The 23,032-nt window shown below is 42.1% G+C and overlaps 2 non-coding genes across 2 annotated transcripts; one reads left to right on the top strand and one right to left on the bottom strand.

The window, feature by feature from the left end:
- The first annotated feature begins 6,785 nt into the window (after window positions 1-6,785).
- trnas-gcu (transfer RNA serine (anticodon GCU)) lies at window positions 6,786-6,867 on the top strand. Its single transcript has one exon. It is a non-coding gene; the product is annotated as a tRNA-Ser (tRNA).
- Window positions 6,868-8,231: 1,364 nt separating this feature from the next.
- Window positions 8,232-8,325, bottom strand: trnav-uac (transfer RNA valine (anticodon UAC)). The gene is made up of 2 exons: window positions 8,288-8,325; window positions 8,232-8,267 (listed from the first exon to the last, which is right to left on the bottom strand). It is a non-coding gene; the product is annotated as a tRNA-Val (tRNA).
- Window positions 8,326-23,032: the final 14,707 nt, after the last annotated feature.

The following is a 23,032-nucleotide window of genomic DNA, read 5'->3' as shown; positions in this document are numbered from 1 at the left end:
GCCACAAAACCCGTTTGACATTTAAAATGAAATAACACTGCATAGAACGTTTTTTATGCCTTTATGCTATGTATAAACAAACTATAATGTGTGCATTTATGAAATCGATGAACTCCTGCAGAGAAAACGAAATTACATTTCTGCATGCAACAAAAACATTTTGAACTCCGAAAAAAAGACGTTGGGTTGAAGGTTACTTTTAAGTAAAATACTCAATGTCTATTTGAGTCCTTCTTGTATTTATGAAAAACGCCGAACTTAAATTGTCCGCCAGCAGCAAACCAAAAATAACGTCAGCCAGCTGTCAACCTGAAAAATAAAAGGACTATTTCACTGAACAATGAAAACATATGAATATACGTAAAATAATAGGCAATTAAAATATTTATCATACTTGGTTAATGGGATTTCTGCTCCTGGACCTCAGCGCACAGCGTCCGCACATCAGGGCTGTATGACGTCACCTTCATCTTTACACAGGATCGCAAGCTGTCATCTGTGAGGCGTGCGCGATGTTTGTTTTTAATAAAGTTCATGTTGGAGAACACTTGCTCACATACATATGTGGATCCAAAGATCGACAGGACTCCAAGCGCATACTTTTTAATGTTTACATAAATGTCAGAGATAGCATTCCATGTTTCGAACACAAGTTTGTCCGGATTGGGGAGGTTTTCAAAATCACTCCATTTGTGATTCTGAGCAAGAACGTCCTTCTGACGGGCAACATCTTCAAGGTCTGCTGTCAAGCGTCTAAACTTGGACATCCATATGTCTTTGTCGGCTATGTCGGCCAGTTCCATCTCAAGATCAGGTTGACTCACACCTGCCAATGCAGTCGTATTCAGTAGGGATGGATCGATGCTTAGGGGAATGACCGGGAAGGATAATGTGTTTTTTTCCTCTCTGAACTCACAGAAGCGTTTCCCAAACGATGTTTGCATTGCGATGATTGCAGAATGTAAATACTCCGAATTTATCATGCCGTGAGCTTGTTTGAAATCTCTCAAATTGGGGAAGTGAGACAATGTGCCTTTCTGTAAATCTCTGGCAAGCACTGTCAACTTGACATTCTTATGGCTCTGTCTTTGACAGTCTTTGCAGAGAGGGGCATATCCCTGATTTTCTGCACAATTTCACTCTTGTTTTTAAAGTCCGTGATGTTCTGAAATCTTAATGAAAGATTCTTTTATATATTCACCATCTGTAAACTGCTTCCCGTGCCTGACTATTTCCTGAGCGGCAACAAATCTAGCATATGTAGTTGATTTTCCAGACTTCAGCCACTTCTTGAAATGCGTTTTGCTCAGATCAACCTTCCGCATCAGTTCCGAAACGGCTTTTTTTCTCTCATCTCCATCCGGATATTTTTGAGCAAAGGCTGCGTGTTTATTCTGGAAATGCCTTGCGACATTTGACTTTTTGTTGTTTGCTAGTCTCTCATTGCATATTAAGCATACTGGTCAATAAGAAGTCAATAACTCTGCTCTTCGCTGTCTCGGGCAGCTATGTGATTCTCTGGCTGGGAGTGGCTGCATTCGGCAGTATGTCTGTGTACCGGCGAGCAGATTACAACTCTCGGGAAGTCATCGCCGCTGAAACCGGATACATGCTCCTGTATCTGAGCTGCTGCAGCAACACCTGCATTTACGTGGCGACCCAGTCTAAATTCCGGGAGCAGCTGGGAGCCGTGCTGAAAACCCCCTTGACTCTTATCCCGGCGTTGTGTAAACAAAAACAAACAAACTAGGCTGTCCCATGCTATCCCACTGTTACAGTTTTCTCTGCTGCTGTTGTGTAACTGGATCCGGTAAGAAAATTAAAAGAAAAAAAGAGAGAAAAATCTATTTCGATGTGAGCATAGTCTCCCTTACACCAGCCCAGACCCGCAGTCCGCCCCTGCCGCACAGAAAGCACAGCGGCCTTAGCCCTGCCAAGATCTCTGACGTAACTCATGACCAAAGCGGAAGGAGTCGCAAGCGGCTGCCGTAGCACCCAGTGCAAATCGAGGCCGTGGCCATTATCACTTATGATCTTTCGAACTTATGGGGTGACCTTTCACTATTTCCAATTGCCCTTGATGATTAGTGACGGTGATGATCTAATCGCAATGCCAGAGAATGGATACAACGCTGGTGACCATTCGTCCCATTGAGTCGGTACCGAACAAACATCGCAGTGAACATCTTGTCTCCCTCTTTGCCCTTCCTATTTAAACTCCCTCTGAACACGGCTGTCGAACTTCCTTCACGACCAACCATGCAGTTAATTCCAAACCCTCGCCGCTGAACTATTTCCTTCGTTGACTTTCGTGTTTCGTTAATTCCATGGGGTGCAGCTCCCTGGATAAGGGGTGCGGTTTCCCTTTACCTCATTTCTCAGTACCCCTTACTGATCTTTGTACAACCAACAACAAACCCCCACGCAACCTTCAGCCTTCCAAAGTGAACGATTACAAAGTGTTCCGTTTGTTCACACACCTCATCTTCACTTCAGTAAATTTCATCCTCAGTCAAGAACAGCAACATATTAAATATAAGAAGCAGTGAAATGTGCAAGTCGAGTAATTTAACGGAAAATAAAGTCAAATACGAAATGTTCCCTTATCCATTCAACACGAATCAAGGACAATCAGCGCAAGATAGGAAAAGTCAGCATGGTTTACTTAAGGGAAAATTCTGCCTGAAGAAGCTACTGGAATTCTTAGACGAGACTGTAAGCAGCATAAATAAATGGGATGCAGTAGATGCTGTATTTTTGGCCTTTCTGAAGGCCTTTGACAAGATGCCACAAACGAGGCTGCTTATCAAGTTACGAACCCATGCCATTACACGGAAGTTACTGGAATGGTTCGAGCAATGGCAGCGAGTGGGATAAACTGATCCTTTTCTGTTTTACTGCCAGTGACTAGTCGTGTTCCGCAAGTGTCATTCATGGAACCACTTCTTTCTATGCTGAGAATAAATGCTTTAGGTGATGGAACAGATGGCTTTGTTGCCACGTTTACAGATGATACGAAGATTGGTCGAGGTATAAGTAGTATTGAGGAAAAAGGTAGGATGAACAAGGACTTAGACAGTTTACGAGAATGGGCAGTAAAGTGGCAAATAAAGTACAATGTTGGAAAAGGCATGTTCATGCATTTTAATAGTGGAAATAGAGGTGCGGAATATATTCAAAATGGGGAAAAATCCAAAATACTGAGATGCAAATTTACTCAGTTTCCTTGTGCAAAAGACCCTATAGTTTAAAGTTGAGTTATTAGTCGGGTAGGCAAATGCAATTTTGACATTCATTTCAAGAGGTCCAGAATGCAAGAGCAGTTTTGGGGTCCTAATCGAAGAAAATATCAGTGACGTTTCACTCTCCCCAGGAATGGAGTAGTAGGTTATTCAACTGAATATTGGAAAGAACTGACAGGTTAAACAGGAGATGGAGATGTGCTATGGAAAATAAAAAAAATCCAGCAGAAAAGCGAAAGCGAGCAATGGCTGAAAACAGAAAGTGTTTTGTTAAGCATTGAGGTTGGCTCGATTGCTGCTCCCTCGATAATATATGCGGTTTTCCTTTTCCCTTTTCCTCGATGGCTCTCAATTACTTTTCTACAGCCGTCAAATCCCCATCGAACATTCAGTCTTCCGGGACAAGGAAAGCAAGTGTCCCATACGTCCACACACCGTCACGGCGTCACCACTTTGGCACCACTTTACTAAATTTCTTCTCCAATCGGGAAGAGCAACATAAAAACTACAGGAAACATTAAAATAAGCAACTCGACGAATAGAAGCAGAAGGAAAGTCAAATACGTTAACGGCATTGGAGGATCGCATTCATCACTGGTTGGGATAATGCATTATCCGCTATTCAGTGGCAAGATTAGTTCTCTCTCGCAGCTGGTTCTGTGTATTTCCATGCCGGAAACAGGAGAACAGACGATTTATGTGGTGAGATAAAAATAAATAGATTCATCTCCAATATTCACACTTCCTACCGAATCTTGACGTGGACAATAAAAGGACTCTGTAGATCACGATCCATAAGCAGTTATTGACAGTACGTGAAGGCAACATTTTGTCCAAAACAATTCTTATGCATGGACGTGTGGACATGAACAGGCAATTCGACACGTTCAGTCGCGAGTCGACGCTTTCTGCAGTTACTCTGGCCCTGTGAGCTCTGGGCTCTCAATCTAACCGTATGTACTTCAAAGATGACAAACGTTGTGTGGCTTCACATGAAGGCCACAAATACATATTTCACAACAAAAACATTTTAAAAATTGTCTGTATCGTTTTCTTCATTTTTACATCAGTAGGTAAGAGGATTGACTCAGCGCTAATTTCGTTGCGCGGAGTTCTGAGTTTAGGATGCAGCCCAGCTTGTTTGTTACAACAGGAGGACAGGAGGTGGGTGGAGAGGAGGTCACTAAACAAGCATTATGACCAATCCAGCACTGTTGTCACAAGAATTTTACAGAAAACCTTTCCTAACAAATGCAATAAACATATACAACAGTCCATCTCTGTGCCACAGCAGAACACATCATCGCATAATAGTCCCTGTTTTATTATTTGTTACATTATTATTTCATGTTATTGCACATTATTATTGTGCGTTTAATTATCCTGTAATTTATTATTAGTTTTGTCAGCACACTGCTAAATGTGTTTTTAAAAGTTGCTGCTGTTTCGAAAGAAATTCCCACTAGGTAGGGATCAGGACCATATTATTATTATTATTATTATTATTATTATTATTATTATTATTATTATTATTATTATTATTATTATTAGTAGTAGTAGTAGTAGTAGTAGTAGTAGTAATAGTAGTAGTAGTAGTAGTAGTAGTAGTAGTAGTAGTAGTAGTAGTAGTAGTAGTAGTAGTAGTAGTAGTAGTAGTAGTAGTGGTACTATGGTCTGCAGTTACGCTGTATTAGGTACAAAAACACGTTTTTGCAATCAGGCTAATTTGAAATGTTTTGTTTGAATTAACTTACTAACGTAACACATCTTAATTAAAATGAATAATTCCAATAAATTTACTTTCAGCTGTACTAAGCAAATGACAGACTCTCCCCTATTGACATCAATGTATCCGGGGTAGCGAGGGTGAACAGCTTTAAGTTGCTCGGCATAAACATCACCGAAGATCTTACGAGGCCTGAACATACCGGCTGTGTGCCTCTTTCACCTCAGACGGTTGAAGAAATTTGGCGTGGGGCCCCCAGATCCTAAAAACTTTCAATAGAGGCACAATTGGGAGCATCCTGATTGGCTACATCACTTTCTCTTTTGGGAACTGTATTTTCCGCAATCGCAGGACCCTGCAGAAAGCTCAGCGGACAGCTCAGCACATCTATATAAATGTAACACTTACCAACAGGCTGGTATATGTCTAGGGGAAAAGGAGATCCAGCCACACACCAACCCACCTCCCGTACACGCAGGGGCTGTGGGAATCAAGGTTATGCCGCGCGGACACACACAGTATCAAACACACACCAGATATCGTTATGAAATACACTTTAAGGATTTTACTAAAACTAAAAGAGTACTATGCAATACAATATATATGAAAAAAAAGAAAAAGTAAAAGGCGCCAACTTATCAAAGTTCAGTCAGTTTAGTGCACATCGTTTGAGCTCAACCATCGAACCATTCGACCTCTCGTCACTTCCCTCCGACCTCCACGTCCTCGCACCTGGGACTACCGCCGGTGGTCGACCAAGCAGTGCAGCGCACGTCCACCTTCCTCGGCTTCTCCTTCCCGACTCCCCTGAAAAAACCACGAAAAGCCCCAGGCTCCCAGCCTCACCAGACAAAATAACATTCCCCATTGGTTAACAAATGAATACAATCCCCATATCAGCAAGTCTAAAGCTAAACAACTGCGAGAGAAACACTTATCAGACAAAGAAGCATTCCGACTCTTAACAAACCAAAGAAGCCACTTTGAGTAACTTATACAGGACATTGTACACACACACACACACACACATATATATATATATATATATATACATATACTTCCCACTATTCAGGACATTGTGTGTAAAAAGGGTCTGACCGACCATTCCATACCCGAATCACCCCATTCATAAACTCTTCCAAATTCTACCATCTGGGGAACGGTACCGCAGCATAAAAGCCAGCAGCAACGGGCTCCAGGACAGCTTCTTTCAGCTGGACATCTGACTGCTTAATTCATACCAACACAGCTGCATTTCTATGTTATATTGGCTATTCGCTTGTACATATATTTATTATAAATTACTATAAATTTGCACATTGCACTTTTAAAAGGAGACATAACGTAAAGATATTTGCTCCCCGTGTATGTGAAAGATGTAATTAATATAGTAAATCTAACAAAGAATATTTAAATGTTTTTTTATTCTTCGATTTTAAAATGCTTGATTCATGGAAAATGTTGCATATTTTACAATGTAGTTGCGTTTGAAAAGAAACCAGACATTTGTGCACCTGCCCACTGCTCATTGCACAACTGAAAATACTCACAGGCTCTCGGGTTTAAACTGCATGGAATCGATACTATTAACGCAGCACGATCAGAGCGTCTGAGTTGCCAATAAAAAAAAGCTCCATTCTCCTGCGGTTTGCGCATATCGCTCCAAGCATTCCTTATCCATGCCCAGGAATTCTGGTAACCGTGGCAGTCAAGGGAAATAAAACTGGAATATGAAAACAAACGTGTGAAACATAAGCGGGGATTGCAAGTGATTGGAAAGAAACACAGAAAAATAAAACTCAAACGTTTGAAGAGCAGACGAGGTGGCCGAGAGGTTAAGGCGATGGACTGCTAATCCATTGTGCTTTGCACGCATGGGTTCGAATCCCATCCTCGTCGTGACAGGTTTATCTGGGGACATTATATATATAATATGTATAATATATTGAAGTTATCACTTACTAGAATTCCGAGTCTTCACCTTTCGTCACACAGAAGGCTTGGCTAAGAAATAAGTAAATCAATGATTTTAATTAAAATTTTGTAATAGATTTGGTTATGATATCAGAAGGTATGGGGCAGAATTCTGTCATTCTGTCTAATCCATCATGGATGTTATATTATCAGTCTCCACAAGGTGGCGGACCCGCTCACGTGCTAAATTCAGTGCCTTTAAGATTTCTCATCCTGTCTCTCCCGTCCGTACTCTTCACCTCAGATTACAAGTTAATTGAAGCGAGTGACTGAACCATGTGCCGATACATTTATAAACAGCAGGACTCGTTACACGCCAGAGTTACTTGTGAGACGATGCCAGCTGTAGAGTAATGAATCACGGCCAATCGTCCCACCGAGTCCGTACTAACACCAGACACACAATCATACTGATATTTCATTAATGATCGTGTTCCAATCTGATCCGGCGGGTCGCAACCAGACCAAGGCATGAACGGCCAATTAAACGACGTATTGTGAACGAAAATTATATTGCTAACAACAGTCTTCAGGAACGGAGCGGCAAGTCGATCAAATCAATGGTCGCAGTGGAGTGATCGCATTCCAGCCGGAAGGATCTTACCATTGGAAACAGAACATTAGCACGTCAGTAGAATCGGGGGAGGTGTCTTCCCTTTAACAGAGGCTTGGTGAACACAGGACATGTGCGAATTTATTTATAATTCAGTCCAGAAATAATGCAGCTACATGCTGAGAGAGGGAGAGGGATATCAGTATCTCGATACCATTTCCGGTCACTGAAGCTATGTTTAATATCACTTTTGTTCGCGTGTGCCTGAAACAATTCGCCGAAGTAAATATTGAGTTTAATCGACAGCACAACGAACCAAGGCGAAGTTCAATTAGAGCGTTTCTGCAGCGTGGCTTCAGGAAAGGTCGGGTTGGTTTCTTCACCACTTGCTTGACTGAATTGCGAAGACAGGAATGTGGGGTCACAGATGCGTTGATTCAACAAAGATGCCACCTGTTCAGACACGTTCAACACCGGGAAGAGAGGTTCCGCGTGTTGAACGAAAGAACCAAACAGGGAGAATGCCTGCAGCCCGGCGGACACTGCCTTTTAGTGAGTAAGGGATGATCTCCTGCAAAACGTTTAACCTCACGGCCCCTTGCCCAGTTCAAAACTCAGAGGGGCATCGTTTCAAAGTCAAATCTAAATAATAACCAGGGTATGTCACCAGAACAAAATTAAATGGAGCATTTCAGTTGAATGCTCACCTGGACGTTGCAAGCATTAAAATCACAAGTGCTCTAGGTGAGGTTCGAACTCACAGCCTCGGCATTTCTCCGCCGTGTACTGTCATGTAAGTACCGCGCGCTAACCAATTGCGCCACGAGAACACAATGCTGCAAACACGTGGTTTTACATATCTGGAAAGAAAAATTAGAAGAAATTCTTACAGCATAGAGCAAGGAAATATACCTGAAAATGCTGTTCGGCCCACAATTTATTGCAATAACAGCTAAAAAGCTGCACATTTGATGATTCAATATGCACATGGATGTCAGGAAAATCGAAGGATAGTGACATGGTAGAAAGGTGATATTAGAATTTGAGTGTTATATATTCCTGGTATTCTTTGTGTAGCCCCCAGGTCACTGATGTATTACTTTAACTGCATTACCACCACTTGACTTAATCAAATGTGCATATCAAATACCAGCTATGATTTTGCTGATGATGCAAATATTGTTGGTAGAATCTCAGATGAAGACGATAAAGCGTACAGAAGCAAGATATGTTCACTAGTGGAGCGGTGCACAGCAAAAACCTTGCACTGTGCGTCAGTAAGACGAAAGAGTTTAATGTGGACTTCAGGAAGGATAAGACGAAGGAACACATACTAATATTCAGAGGGATCAGAAGTGGAGGGAATGAGGAGTTTCAAGTTCCTGGGTATCAAGATCGCTGAGAACTTAACCTGGTCTCAACATACTGATGCAGTTATAAAGAAGGCTAGAGAACGACTATACTTCATTAGTAGTTTGAAGAGGTTTGGTATGTCAACCAATACATTTAAAATCTTCTATAGTTGTACCGTAGAGACCATTCTGACAGGCTGCATCACTGTCTGGTATGTGTGTTTGGGGGGGGGGGGGGTGGCGGAGGGGCGAGGTTTTGCTACAGCACTGGGCGGAAAGAAGTTGCAGAGGGTTTTTGAATTTAGTCCGCTCCATCTTGGGTGCTAGACTACAAAGTATCCAGGAGATCTTCGAGGAGCGCTGTGTCAGAAAGGTAGAGTCCACTATCAAGGACCTCCAGCACCAAAAGCATGTCCTTTTCTCAATGTTACCATCAGATATGAGGTTCAGAAGCCTGAAGGCACACACTCAGCGATTCAGGAACAGCTTCTTCACCTCTGCCGTCCGATTTCTAAATGCACATTGAACCCGTGAACACTACTTCACTTTTTGAAATACATAGTATTTGTTTTATTTTTAACCCAATTTTAAGCTGTTCGATATACGTATACTTTCATTGATTTACTTCTTTATAATTATTTTATTTTCTTCTTCTATATTATGTATTACTTTGAACTGCTGCTGCTAAGTTACAAAATTTCAGGACACCTACCGGCGATAATATTCTTTTTCTGAATTCCGATTCTGATCTCTTTAAAACCTCTAATGTTCTCGTTTCTACCACCATACGATGCAGTGCACTCCAAGCATCGACCATTCTGATGTGAAAACTTGACTTGTCATCTCCCCAGAATCTATCTCCTCTCATCTTCAATGCATGGCATGTTGTATTAGTTATTTCAACCCTGGGAAACCGACACGCCCTTTCGACTCTGTCTCTTCCACTCATAATATTCTAAACCTCTACTAGATCTCCTCTCAGCTCCCGGCGCTCCAGAGAAAACAAATCGTGTTAATCCAAACTTTCATAAACGCACATACCCACTAAGCCAAGCACCATTCAGGTAAACCGCCTCTTCAACCTCATCAAGACCTCAACATCCTCCTGCAGTAATTGTAATGGTACATCTGTAGAATTGTAAGCAATACTCCTAAGTAGCCTAATCACATTCTTATAAATTTGCAACATAACCTCTTCACTTTTGAACTTAATGCTTCGACCGATAAGAGCAAGTTTTATTTCATAAAAAGAAGTTTGATCGATCAACCATCTTATCGATCTTCGCTTTCAGCACAAGCGGGTATAACTTGAGGACCAAAAGCACATTATCAAATAATACAAACCTTCTTCTAATTCGGGTGGAAATGAAACGAAGAAAGATACGAAAGGCAGCAGGATCATCAACCCACATATCCCACACCGCACACAAAAATAACACAACAACGGAGCTGGTACACCCCGCACCACCCGACCCCGCACGAAAAAAAACACAAACAAAATGGAATAGGCACATCGACCCCTAATTCCCCTCGCTGTGCACAGAAAAGGAGGAAGATCAGGCGAGAAACGCAAAACACAGAAAAAATACAAGTACAAGACTAAAAAAATGTTCCATTGCCTATCAAATGTATTCACCCCCTTGGAAGTTTTAATTTTTATTGTTTAATAACATTGAATTCAACATGTTTTCTTTAAACCGATCAACAAAAAGCACCCTTCTGTGTCAATGAGAAAACAAATGTCGACTAAGTGTTCGGAATTAATTATATTGAAAGGAGACGGGAAATCAAAAAGAAAGCTGGTTTAGGGAGCACAAAGAACGCACAAACACAGCCAGAAAAATGCGAGTGCCTGAAGTTCCAGTCGATTTGTTATATGAGATTATAAGAAATAGCAACAAATGGAAGTATACTAGCACTGACAACATTCATTGGTATTGGTATGAATCTTCATATTTCCTTCATAGTGGATTAATATATGTCACCAATTTTCTTTCAAATTTGAAAGAGTGCCCGAATGTTTGCAGAAAAATGTATAAATATAGAAAGTCTACAACACATTACAGGCTATTCGTCTCGGTGTTGTGCCAAGCGTGGAAACTACTCTAGAAGCTGCAAGAAATTCCCAACCGCATAGCCCTCTATTTATCTAAACTCAATTTACTTGTCTAAGAGGCTCTTCAAAAATCCTGTTGTATCCGCCTCTACCACCTTCGCTGGCAGTGTATTCCACACAGCCAGTACTCTGTGAAAACACATCACTGATGTCCCCATTGTACCTAATTCCAAGCACCTCAAAATTATTACTGCCCTTGTTAGCCATTTCAATCCTGGGGGAAAGCCTCCGGCTATCCACACGATCAATACCTCTCATCATCGTATACACATATATCAGGTCACCACCCATCCTCCATCGATCCAAGGAGGATGGCCAAGTTCGCTCAACATAAGACATGTTCTCCAATCCAGGTACCATCCTTGTAAATCTCCTAATGCAAAAGCCTAAAGAGAAACCACAAATCATTCATCAAAATACCGTCCTGTCACAAACGATGTATAGAATTGTAACAACATGCATTTCACAACTAATCACCCCTCGCTTAGATAACTAGAATATACTCACAAAACAGCAGGAAAGATGCGGTGAGGGTATGCAAGGACATAAAGAAGAATCAATATTAGAGCGGCTCGCTGTAGCTCTCGCACATTTTTAGACGTGATTCTCCAGCCGTTACGCCATGTCAAGTGATGTCTCCACTTTATTCCATTCAATGATCGGCCTCTTTTGGCCATGGGCATTTGGTAATTTATGACACAGTGTTTACTCAGTGTCAGTAATGTGGTAGATATTGTTTCAAGGCCATAAACAGAAACATAGACCAGTAGAATTCGTCCAGTGAAACAGACACCATAGAAAGCGAGATAAGTGAACAATCACTCTCGAGCCTTCGTCAAGAGTGTACGTGTGCCAATAGTCAAAATGAAGATTGCGGGACGTGATAAGATAAACTAGACTGTGGTGCTTGTGGAGCGTGAAATACTGGCTGTGATTTAGGGTTTTATCATACCAGGGCGAGAAAGGGACATGGGTATAACCATAAAAAGGAGAGGGCAGTTCAGCCGGTGCAAAACCAAAGAAACATTACGCAGTACTTTCCCAGTCGTGGCAGGCCTCTCAGTGTGAGGACGAAATGCCGTTTCTTCCATTTATGCTCTTCCTCACCATGGCAGTGGAGAAGGTCGCCGACAGAGACTAAGGTCCTGATGTCAGTGGGTTCAGCATGAAACAGAAACACGGGACTAACCGCGTGGACAAGTATTCTGCAGACTGAGCAGCCATACTGAGTGTTTTTATTGTTATAATGTTTCTCGTTGTGATCAATGAAAGTTATCAGTAGCCTCGGCCGGCGAACGTGCAATTACATCGTTGCGTCATTGCATTACGTCAGAATGAAGCAAAGAAAGTCAGCACATTATGCGAACGTACGCTAAAACTTACACTTACAATAAACCTTTCCATCGTATTACATGCAACTGATACAGAAAAATTGTTACAAATCTGAACACGTACCTCGCTAATACTTTTTAATCTTACGTGTGAACCATCTCTTCCTCCCCCGCATCAAATAGAGAATGACAGATTATCTGGAATGTTCTAGGTTCGGACCTTCCTGGCGAAACCCCTCTGCATCGGCCCCATTGCATTCACAGCAGGAACATTAAGATCTCTAATCAGACAAATATACTCACAGATTAGTTTGTGTTGCTTGGATTTTCATCATCTGCAGATTTTCTCTTGTTTGTGAAATATTGCATATTATTATGTCATGACCTTTCCGGTCAGGGAAGGCAGATATTCGGAATGTGTTCAACACTACATTACCAACCGGCATCTGAAAACGTTATTGATGTTTGAACATCCATGTTCTTCTCTTTCCCCTTGTAATCCTTGTCTGCCCTTCTCTGACCATCAGACAAACTGATCAATTTCATCGCATATCTGACTTATGGCTTATGTCTTCAACCAGCATCTCGACACGGTGAAAGGCTCTTCTTGTGTACTGTTCAGTTCAGACCATTCAACCCATCGAGTGTGAATGGAAAACGACAGGAAAAATGAACAGGATATATGTTGTTGTGTTGTATTTACAGCGAAAGGACAGTTAAGATTGTCAAATAAGTAAATTCGAATATCTACCTCACTGTTAACAACGCTACTAATTTTCAGCATCTGCGAAACAATTTTCACTGTTGATACAATTGGAATGAATGTAGATGTTCTGTCGGTTTAGGTATTTGCACCAATTCGAGAGACATGTATAGTGATTCAATTGCTTTGTTTCAAACTGGTGTGAACTTTGGTGGCAGCTGATTTACTATGCGAGAGACTGCATCAGTATGTAGCGCATTCACAGTTCTGGAGGGCCTCAGCAGGTCAGGCAAAATGGAACTGAATAAACTGTCGGCATTTCGGGTCGCGGCTATCAACAGGACTGGACATGAAAGGGGAAGATGCCCGAATACGAAGTTTGTGCGGGGAGAGGTGTGGGGTGGGAGCGGAGAACATGCTTAAATATGACTGGTGGAGACAGGTGGATTGAGTAGAGGAACGAAAGAAATAGCCTGGGTTGATAAGTGGAAAATGCAAATGGCTGGAGAAGAAAACGTTCGATAGGAGAGAGGATAATGGGAGAAAGGGGAGGAGGGGGCAGCAAAGGGAGGTGATAGGCAGGTAAAAAGAAGAGTATAAGGCCATGGGTAAATGAGAGGGAAAGGAGAGAAGGGAAATACCGGAAGATAGAGATATCCGTTATAATATTGGATGTTACCAAGACGGTGCATATGATCTTACATCTCCAACACAACAGAAGGAATGAGCCGGGAAGAGAGAGAGACTGAGTAATGATAAAAACGAAGGCAAAGTAACACGATAGGAAAATAGAGAAAGACAGCGATGGGGATAGACACTATGGGGGAAGAAAGAGAGAGAAGGTAGAAGAGAGGAGAGACTGGGGGAGAGAAAGAGGTATATAAAAAGACGGGGGACAGTACGCGGGGGAGGCAGGATCGGGGACGAGAGACTACGAAGGAAGAAACTGCAAAGGAAAAGAGACTTGGTTGAGAGAAAATCTGTGGGTTAGAGATGGAGAATTGACTGGAGTACCTGGAGGAGAAAGATTTTGGATAGAGAGGTGGTGTAGAGAGTGGCGGAGAGGAAAACTAGGGGAGATATAGACTAGGAGGGGAGAGAGAGATTGGGAAGATATAGAGAGATAGACTTGAGAGCGAATGGAGGGAAAGATAGAATGGGAAGAGAGACTCGGGAAAGAGAGACTTGGAAAGAGTGACTACGAGAGAAAGATTCGTGGAGAACAAAGCGAGTAGGATGGGGAAGGGAGACTGCGATGACAGAGAGACTGTGGCAGACAGAGCGCGGGATATGAGACAGACTGGGAGAATAAAGAAAGAGAGAGAGAGAGAGAGAGAGAGAGAGAGAGAGAGAGAGAGAGAGAGAGAGAGAGAGAGAGAGAGAGAGAGAGAGAGAGAGAGAGAGAGAGAGAGAGAGAGAGGAGAGAGAGAGGAGAGAGAGAGAGAGAGAGGAGAGAGAGAGAGAGAGAGAGATTGATGCTGGCACTGTCTGCACGGGCCGCTCCACACAGCCGTCTGACTTTTAGCTCTCCTTCACTGACTCAGTTTCCTTCTCCTGCGTGAGATGGGAGAATGCAGAGGGAGCTTCACTATATATCTAATTGTGGGAGTGTGTGATGGTGCTGGTGTGATGTTGTGAGGCGCTTCACTGTGTCTGGCGCCGGTATTGTGAGATGGGACCTGTAGAAACAGCTTCACTGTGTCTGACCCTAGCAATGTGTGATGGGATATTGTGCCAGGAGCTAAATTACAGCGTATAAGCCTATACCGTGTGATCTAAATTTGTACTCTAATCTCTTGTGTGGGACATTGTTAAAAATATTTTGAAAATCCAATTATACCACATCCACTGGTTCTCCCCATCCACTCTACGAGTACCATGAGCTCCCTGCCGGTTGCCTCCATACGCTCCAGTATTTGTTTTTTTTTTTCAATTGTGTCTTCCTGCGCGAGAACCAACAGCTGTCCGCTGTTTAGCAGTTTCCTTTCAAGTTTTTGTAGACTGTAACTGGACAAATGCACTCCAGTCTTTCACGGCGAAATTCGACACAAAACATTTCGCTTGTTTTCTGTATATGTGTCCTGCACTGGTCCAGTAGGAGGATTCGCCCAAACACCCATTTTAAAGTGGACGGAGGCATTTTCAAAAAACGCCTTGTGCGGACGCGAAACCGTTTTTTCCGTGAAAACGGCGTTTTCAAAATTATCCGGTCTAGTCTGGACGTAGCCTAAGTCATTAGATATATTTAAAGAGGAGCTTTTGTTCCAAGTGATCTGTTTTTACAGATTCCTTCTTAATAATTTACTCTGACGTCTGCAGCTACTGGAGTTTGAATAGAAACATTGTATGTTTTGATCCTGTCTGAAACCACATTTTAATCTGACACCACATTTTATTTGTAACAGGAAACACACAGAGATCAAAGAGCTGTTTACTTCACTCATGCAAATTTAATCCTTTTAATCTGACAGAACATTTGCAGCAGGAAACACACAGATTGAGAACAAAGGGCAGTTTATTTCACTCATGCAGGTATAACGTGTTTGAAAGTCACACATGCAAATTCATCCACAGACAGAAGTGAAAGGCGTTCCTGAAATTGGGTGGGGTGTAGGTTCAGAGAAAGAGAGATAAAGAGGTGGGAAAGAAGGATACCAAACAGGTACTGGGTCAGAATATTCAGTTTATCTGTAAAACATTCCGAATTATTCACTCTTGCTGCTGGGGACATTGCAGATCTAATCTGAACATCCCACTGCTTAATTCTGGCCTGTTCTCTTCTGTGTCACAGAAGAACAGACTGACAACATAGGGGCATTAGAAAAAACTTGAGGTGTTGAGGGAGTGATGGGGAGAATGGGGAAGTGAGAGATGAGGGAGAGATTGTCTCAGACAACACAGAGAAAGGACCTTTGACCCACTGAGAACATGCCGACCATAAAATACCAATGTCACTGATCCCACACTAAACTCACAATATTGTCTACATTCCCCTGGATGCAATTTTCTGTGGTCATTTCATTGCCTGATCAATGTGTGAAATTAAATCAGGACACCGTGCTCTAACATTAGCTCCCGAGGCCTCTCCATCTCACGATGCATGAAGACAACACACTAGCAGCAAGAGGAAATTGCCCTACCCATCAAATCGAGGCTGCTACTCATTGGTCAATCTGTCCTAGTCTCACAGCAAAGCACAAGAATCGATAAGCCTATGGAAAGTGATGGATACACCCCAGTCCCCAGGAGAAGCCCACTTCACCTTTGAGCCCATCTACAAGGAGCGTAGACACAAGAAAGCAATACCCATTATCAAGGATCCCCGCGATCCAAACATGCTCTCTTCTCAGGGCTGCTCTTTGGCAGCAGATACAGAAGCCTGCGGTCTCACACCACCAGACCAAGGACAGCTGTTGTTACACTGCAACATCAGGCAGCTGGATCAGCGTGGATAACTTAACTCACCTCAATATTAAACCGATTCCATAACATATGGACTCACTTTCAACGACTCTTCAGCTCAGGTTTTTAGCATTATATAAGAGGGGTGATTGATATCTTTGTGGTCTAAGGTAGAAGAAGATGAGTTACTAATTTCAAACTTTCTGCATTATCAATCGAAGTGTTGACCTGCATGTAACGAGAGCGTCTTGGACCTCCAGGTGGTCCACAACAGGGGTGATTGGTAAGTCCGTGGCCTACTGTAGAAGGAGATGAGTTATACAGCTCTCGTTATATGCGCGTGCAGTTCCAACGCTATGAGTGAAAATGCAGAAAGTTTGAAGTTAACAACTCATCTCCTTCTATCGTAGGCTCTTTGCAAAATTGCACAAGCTGTGCCAAGTTAGTATGGAGCAGTGGTGGACAGCAATTGTGAGGTCTTGCCACAGATGTTCGAAAAGGCAGGATTCAGATTGGGCCACTCAAGGCCATCAATTTTCTGCATTTGAAGCCATGTCATGGTTGCTCCGATAGGGTCCTTTGAGTTGTTGTCTTAATAAAATACAAACTTCCTCACTAGTGTAAGCTTTATGGCAGAGGTAGCAGGTATATAATTATACTGAATCTCTCTGTATTTAGCAGCAACCAATCCTGCTCAGTCTTCCAGTCCCTGCTCCTCAAATGCATCCCCACGGCATGATGCTACCTCCACAGTTTGTCTTGGTAGTGTGCACTTTTTCATTGTTTCTATTGTATTTCTTTGCAACACTGAGTCTCTACATGGAGAAGTGGAGGGAATGAGCAAGTTCAAGTTCTTGGGTGTCAAGATCTCTGAGGACCTATCCTGGTCCGAACGTACTGATACAGTTATAAAGAAGGCAATACAGCGACAGTACTTCATTAGGAGTTTGAAGAGATTTGGTCTGTCAAAAATATACACTAAAAAACTCCTAAGATGTACGGTGGAGAGCATTCTCATAGGCTATATCACTGTCTGGTGTGGGGGTGGGCGACGCTACTCCACAGGACTGAAAGCAGTTACAGAGGGTTGTAAATTTAGTCGGCTCCATTTTGTGTACTAGCCTATAAAGTATCTAGGACTTCTTCAAGGAGTGTCTCAGAAAGGTAGCGTCCATTATTAAGGACCTCAAACATCGAGGGCAAGCCCATTTTTCGCTATTACCATCAAGTAGGTATTGCAGAAGCCTGAAGGGACAAACTCAGCGATTCAGAAAAAGCTTCTTCCCCTCTGCCATCCAATTCCTAATTTGACGACAGTGACCCTCAGACACTTCCTCACTTTTTAATGTATATTAAAAAGGGTACTGTTTTTAATCTATTCAATATATGCAAACTGTAATTGCTTACTTATTTAGTTATTATCATTATTCTTTTTTCTAAAATTCTCCCATTCAGCCAATATCTAATCCAATTTACTACCTCAATATGTATACTAGCGACTGAATCTACCTAACTAACCTCCCATGCTGGACCTTGTCAAAGGCCTTACTGAAATCCATATAGACAACATCCACTGCCTTGCTTTCATCCACTTTCCTGGTAACCTCCACAAAAACTCTAATAGATTTGTTAAACATGACCTACCACGAATAGAGCCATGTTGACTTTTCCTAATAAGTCCCTGTCTATCCAAATACTTGTAGATCTTATCTCTTAGTAGTCCTTTAAGATATTTGTAGAAATTATCTCTTAGTAGTCCTTTAAAATAGGGAAAGACAGAGGAAGACAGTACTAATAGGGGACTCGATAGTTAAGGGTATTCAGATAGGCGATTCTGTAAACGCAGTCATGAGACACGGATGGTACTTTGCATCCCTGGTGCCAGGGGCCGGGATTTTTCTAATCGCGTCCAAGATATCCTGAAGTGGGAGAGTGAGGAGCCAGACGTCGTGGTACATATAGGTACCAATAACATAAGTAGGAAAAGGGAAGAGGTCCTGAAAGGAGAATATTGGGAGTTAGGAAGGGAGTTGAGAAGAAGGACCGCAAAGGTAGTAATCTCGGGATTACATCTGTGCCGTTAGAGTAGGAATGAAATGAGGTGGAGGATAAATGTGTGGCTGAGGCATTGAAGCAATGGGCAGGGTTTCAAGTTTCTGGAACATTGGGACCTCTTTTGGGCCAGGTGTGATCTGCACAAAAAGGATGGGTTGCACTTGAATCCTAAGGGGACCAATATCCTTGCGGCGAGATATTCTAAGGCTGCTGCGGAGACTTTAAACTGGAATGGTTCGGGGTGGGGTGGGAATCAAATTGAAGAGACACGGAGAGAGGAGGTTAGTTCACAAATAGAGAAAACTTGCAGACGGTGTGTGAAGGAGGATAGGCAGGTGATAGAGAAGGGGAGCGCTGAGACCGAAGATGTAGAGGAGAAGGAAGAAAAAGAAGAAAGTAAAGTTGTTTGCACCTATAGGGATAAACAGAGACTAAGAGGTGGAAGATTTCTTAAATGGATTTATTTCAATGCTAGGAACATTGTAAGAAGGGTGGATGAGCTTATAACATAGATTGATACCTGGAAATATGACGTTGTAGCTATTAGTGAAATATGGTTGAGGGAGGGGTGTGATTGGCAACTAAATATTCCTGGATATTGTTGCTTCAGGTGTGATAGAATCGGAGGGGCAAGATGGGGAGGATTTGCATTGCTTGTCAGAGAAAATATTACAGCGGTGCTTTGGCAGGACAGATTAGATGACTCGTCTAGGGAGTCTATTTGAGTAGATTTGATGAATGGGAAAGGTGTAGTAACACTTATAAGGTTGCATTGTAGACAACGTCAAGTGGAGCGAGAATTGGAGGAGAAAATGTGTAAGGTGATAGCAGATATTTGTAGTAAGCACAAGGTTTTGATTGTGGGGGATTTTAATTTTCCACATAGACTGGGAAACTCATTCTATAAAAGGGCTGGATGGCTTGGAGTTTGCAAAATATGTGCAGGATAATTTTTTTTTTGCAGCAATACATAGAGGTACCGACTAGAGAAGGGGCTGTGTTGGATCTCCTGTTAGGTACAAATAGGTCAGGCGACGGAGGTATGTGTTGGGAAGCACTTCGGGTCCAGTGATCACAATAGCATTAGTTTCAATATAATTATGGGGAATGTTAGGACTGGGCACATGGTTGACATTTTTGATTGGAGAAAGGCTAACTTTGAGGAGATGCGAAAGGATTTCGATGGAGTGGATTGGGACAATTTGCTTTATGGGAAGGATATAGTAAAGAAATGAAGATCATTTAAAGGTGAAATTTTGAGTGCACAGAATCTTTATGTTCCTATTAGGTTGCAAGGAAAGGTGAAAAGTTTGAGAGCCGTGGTTTTCAAGTGTATTGGAAACTTGCTTCGTAAAAAGATAGAGATTTACAATAAATATAGGCAGCATGGAATAAATGAGGTGCTCGAGGAATACAAAAATGTAAAAAAGCATCTTAAGAAAGAAATTTTAAAAAACAAAAAGAAGATACGAGGTTCTTTTGGCAAGTATGGTGAAAATAAATCCAAATAAATGTATTGGGTCCAATGTTGTTTGTCGTCTACATTAATGATCTGGATGATGGGGTGGTAAGTTGGATTAGTAAGTATGCGGACGATCCTAAGGTCGGTGGCGTTGTGGATAATGAAGTAGGTTTTCAAAGTTTGCAGAGAGATTAGGGCGGTTAGAAGAGTGGGCAGGAAGATGGCAGATGGAGTTTAATGCTGATAAGTGTGAGGTGCTACATTTTGGTAGGACTATTCAAAATAGGGCATACATGGTAAATAGTAGGGCATTGAATAATGCAGTAGATCAGAGTGATCTCGGAATAATGGTGCACAGTTCACTGAAGGTGGAATTTCATGTGGACAGGACGGTGAAGATAGCTTTTGGTGTGCTGGCCTTTATGAATCAGAGCATTGAGTATAGAAGTTAGGATGTAATGTTAAAATTGTACAAGGCATTGGTGAGGCCAAATTTGGATTATTGTGTACAGTTCTGGTTACCGAATTATAGTAATGATGTCAGTAAAATAGGGAGAGTACAGAGGAGATTTACTGGAATGTTACCTGGGTTTCCGCACCTAAGTTACAGAGAAAGGTTGAACAAGTTAGCTATTTATTCTTTGGAGCGTAGAAGGTTGAGGGGGGACTTGATAGAGGTATTTAAAAATATGAGGGGGATAGATAGAGTTGACGTAGATAGGCTTTTCCATTGAGAGTAGGGGAGATCCAAACAAGAGGACATGAGTTGAGAGTTTTAGTGGAAACGTTTAGGGGAAACACAAAGGGGAACTTCTTTGCTCAGAGAGTGGGATCTGTGTGGAACGAGCTTCCAGTGGAAGTGGTGGAGGCAGTCTCGATTTTGTCATTTAAAAAATGGATAGGTGTATGGACAGGAAAGGAATGGAGGGTTATTGGCTGAGTTCAGCTAGGTTGGACTAGGTGAGAGTAAGCGTTCAGCATGGACGAGAAGGGCCAAGATAGCCAGTTTCCGTGCCGTAATTGTTATATGGTTATAAAGCTGCCTGTGACAACAGCCGTGTTAATATGGCACCAATGCAAAATCTATCTCCCGATCTGTCACTGTCTCGGTGCGCTGTTCTCGTTTTGAGCTGGGAGCTCTGTACAAAATCTCTCAAACGAGTGTTTGGTCACTTCCTATTTCTGAGTTCTACTCACAGTGTATTAACATACAATTCCATGACAGTGTCCTCCCTTTCTGTAGCAGGTATCCTACCGAACTCTCCCTGTGTTTAAAACGCTTTTCCTTTATTCTCTTTTACCCGATTATGAGCATTTTGAAATATCGCACCCCGAACTGTCCGAAGTCTTCCTCCCCTTGTGATTGAATTGATTAAATGTCTGCTCCTATCCTCGTGTAAGGCATTAGTAAATATCGAATAGCTGTGTTCCATCTTTCTGAAATACTGACCCACGGAGTGGTCTGTTAACTGACCCACTTCACTTGGACTGTTCGCTTGTCAGCCTATCTGCTTATTGTGCCAGGAATCCTGCCTGGACACAACTGAGAAATCCTGTCACGTCTAATCCTTTTAACCAGAGGAAATACCCGTAACCATAACGTATGGTCTTATGGAATATTAGTGAAGTTTAAATGGCCTGTGACAACAGCCGTGTTAATATTGCATACGAATTGTCACAATCTCTGTGAGTTATTTTCGTTTTGGTTATGGGAGCTCTGTGCAGAATACTCTCAAACGAGTGTTTACTCCCTTCCTACTGATTTCTACTCACAGTCTATTAACGCGCAGTCCCACTACAGTGTCCTCCCTTTCCGCAGCTGTGATACCATCACACTCTCCCTGTGTTTAAAGGGCTTTCCCTTTACTCTCTTTTACCCGACACTGAGCATTTTCAAACATTCAACCCCGAAGAGTCCGGAAGTCATTTCTCCCCTTGTGATTGAATTGACTTAATTTCCTACATCCTTCACATACATGAGCAATAACAATCTTTAGGTTACGTCTCCGTCTAAATGTGCAATCACATTAATTTATAATAGTTTATATTAAATAGAACAGTTAATGTAACAGAAAAAAAACACTCAAATCAGCGTGAGTTAATCAGCTCGGTAGCCTGGTTGAGGAAGCTGTCCAGAAGCCTGCTGGTCCTGGCTTTTATGCTGCTGTACCGTTTCCAGGGTAACTGTCAAGTCTCTGTGATAGTTTGGGAATCATTCATTTCAGGATGACCAGGCACATGATTGTTTGATTTTATGACATTTTGCCAAACCTACTGAAGTAATCTAAAACTCCGCCGAATACCAAGTATTACACAATTATCTACACAGACGGCCATTTAATGTAAACACATACTTCATTCCTTTCTTCAGCTCTTGTCTGAATTTCTTTTGTGTCAGTGTATAGATACAAGTATTGGTGCACACACTGAGAGATTGCAACATGAACCAACATTGCTGTAGTATATATACCGGATAACTCAAATATCTGTCCTGATAAAAGTAATTTACCAATTGCCATTTTATGGAATGAGCTACATAGGGCATCCAAAGTAATATGAAATTAGCAGAAATTGCAAACAATAATATGATCGATTTTCTGCGATTTTCCACCTCGGTATCTTTCAGATTATCGCTGCTCTTCCGAAGCCCTCTGCGGACTCTATTTGCCGCAATTATATGTCTTACTTTTAACCCATTGAAGACAAGAATTAAGCTGATAGGTAGCAACGGTGTTAAAATGCTATCCAGTAATTCTAATCCTTTCCACACAGGTAAAATAGAGTATTCATGTGAGAAGGAGCAACGCCACGGCATGTTGTCAATAATGACGTAAGGTTCAAAGGCAAAGTAAAACGGGGCACTTCTCCCGCAGCTCACTATAACCACGGTCACCATGACTACTGTTGCTGTTCTCTCAGTGCAGTATCGTTCCCCAAGCTTTCGACAACATATTGCGATGAAACGATCGAAGGTAAAACTGACAGTAAACCATACAGAACAGTCCCTCGTCACAACAAATAATACAAGTGTCAGAGCGCATACAGGAGTGATGAGCATAGATTTAGAATAAATGTAGATATTATTGGTCTGTTCCACTAAAGCATGAAGGACAACC

This window comes from Hemitrygon akajei, unplaced genomic scaffold (genome assembly GCF_048418815.1).
Source record: "Hemitrygon akajei unplaced genomic scaffold, sHemAka1.3 Scf000104, whole genome shotgun sequence".
NCBI lineage: Eukaryota > Metazoa > Chordata > Chondrichthyes > Myliobatiformes > Dasyatidae > Hemitrygon > Hemitrygon akajei.
This window is presented reverse-complemented; position numbering and strand designations above follow the sequence as displayed.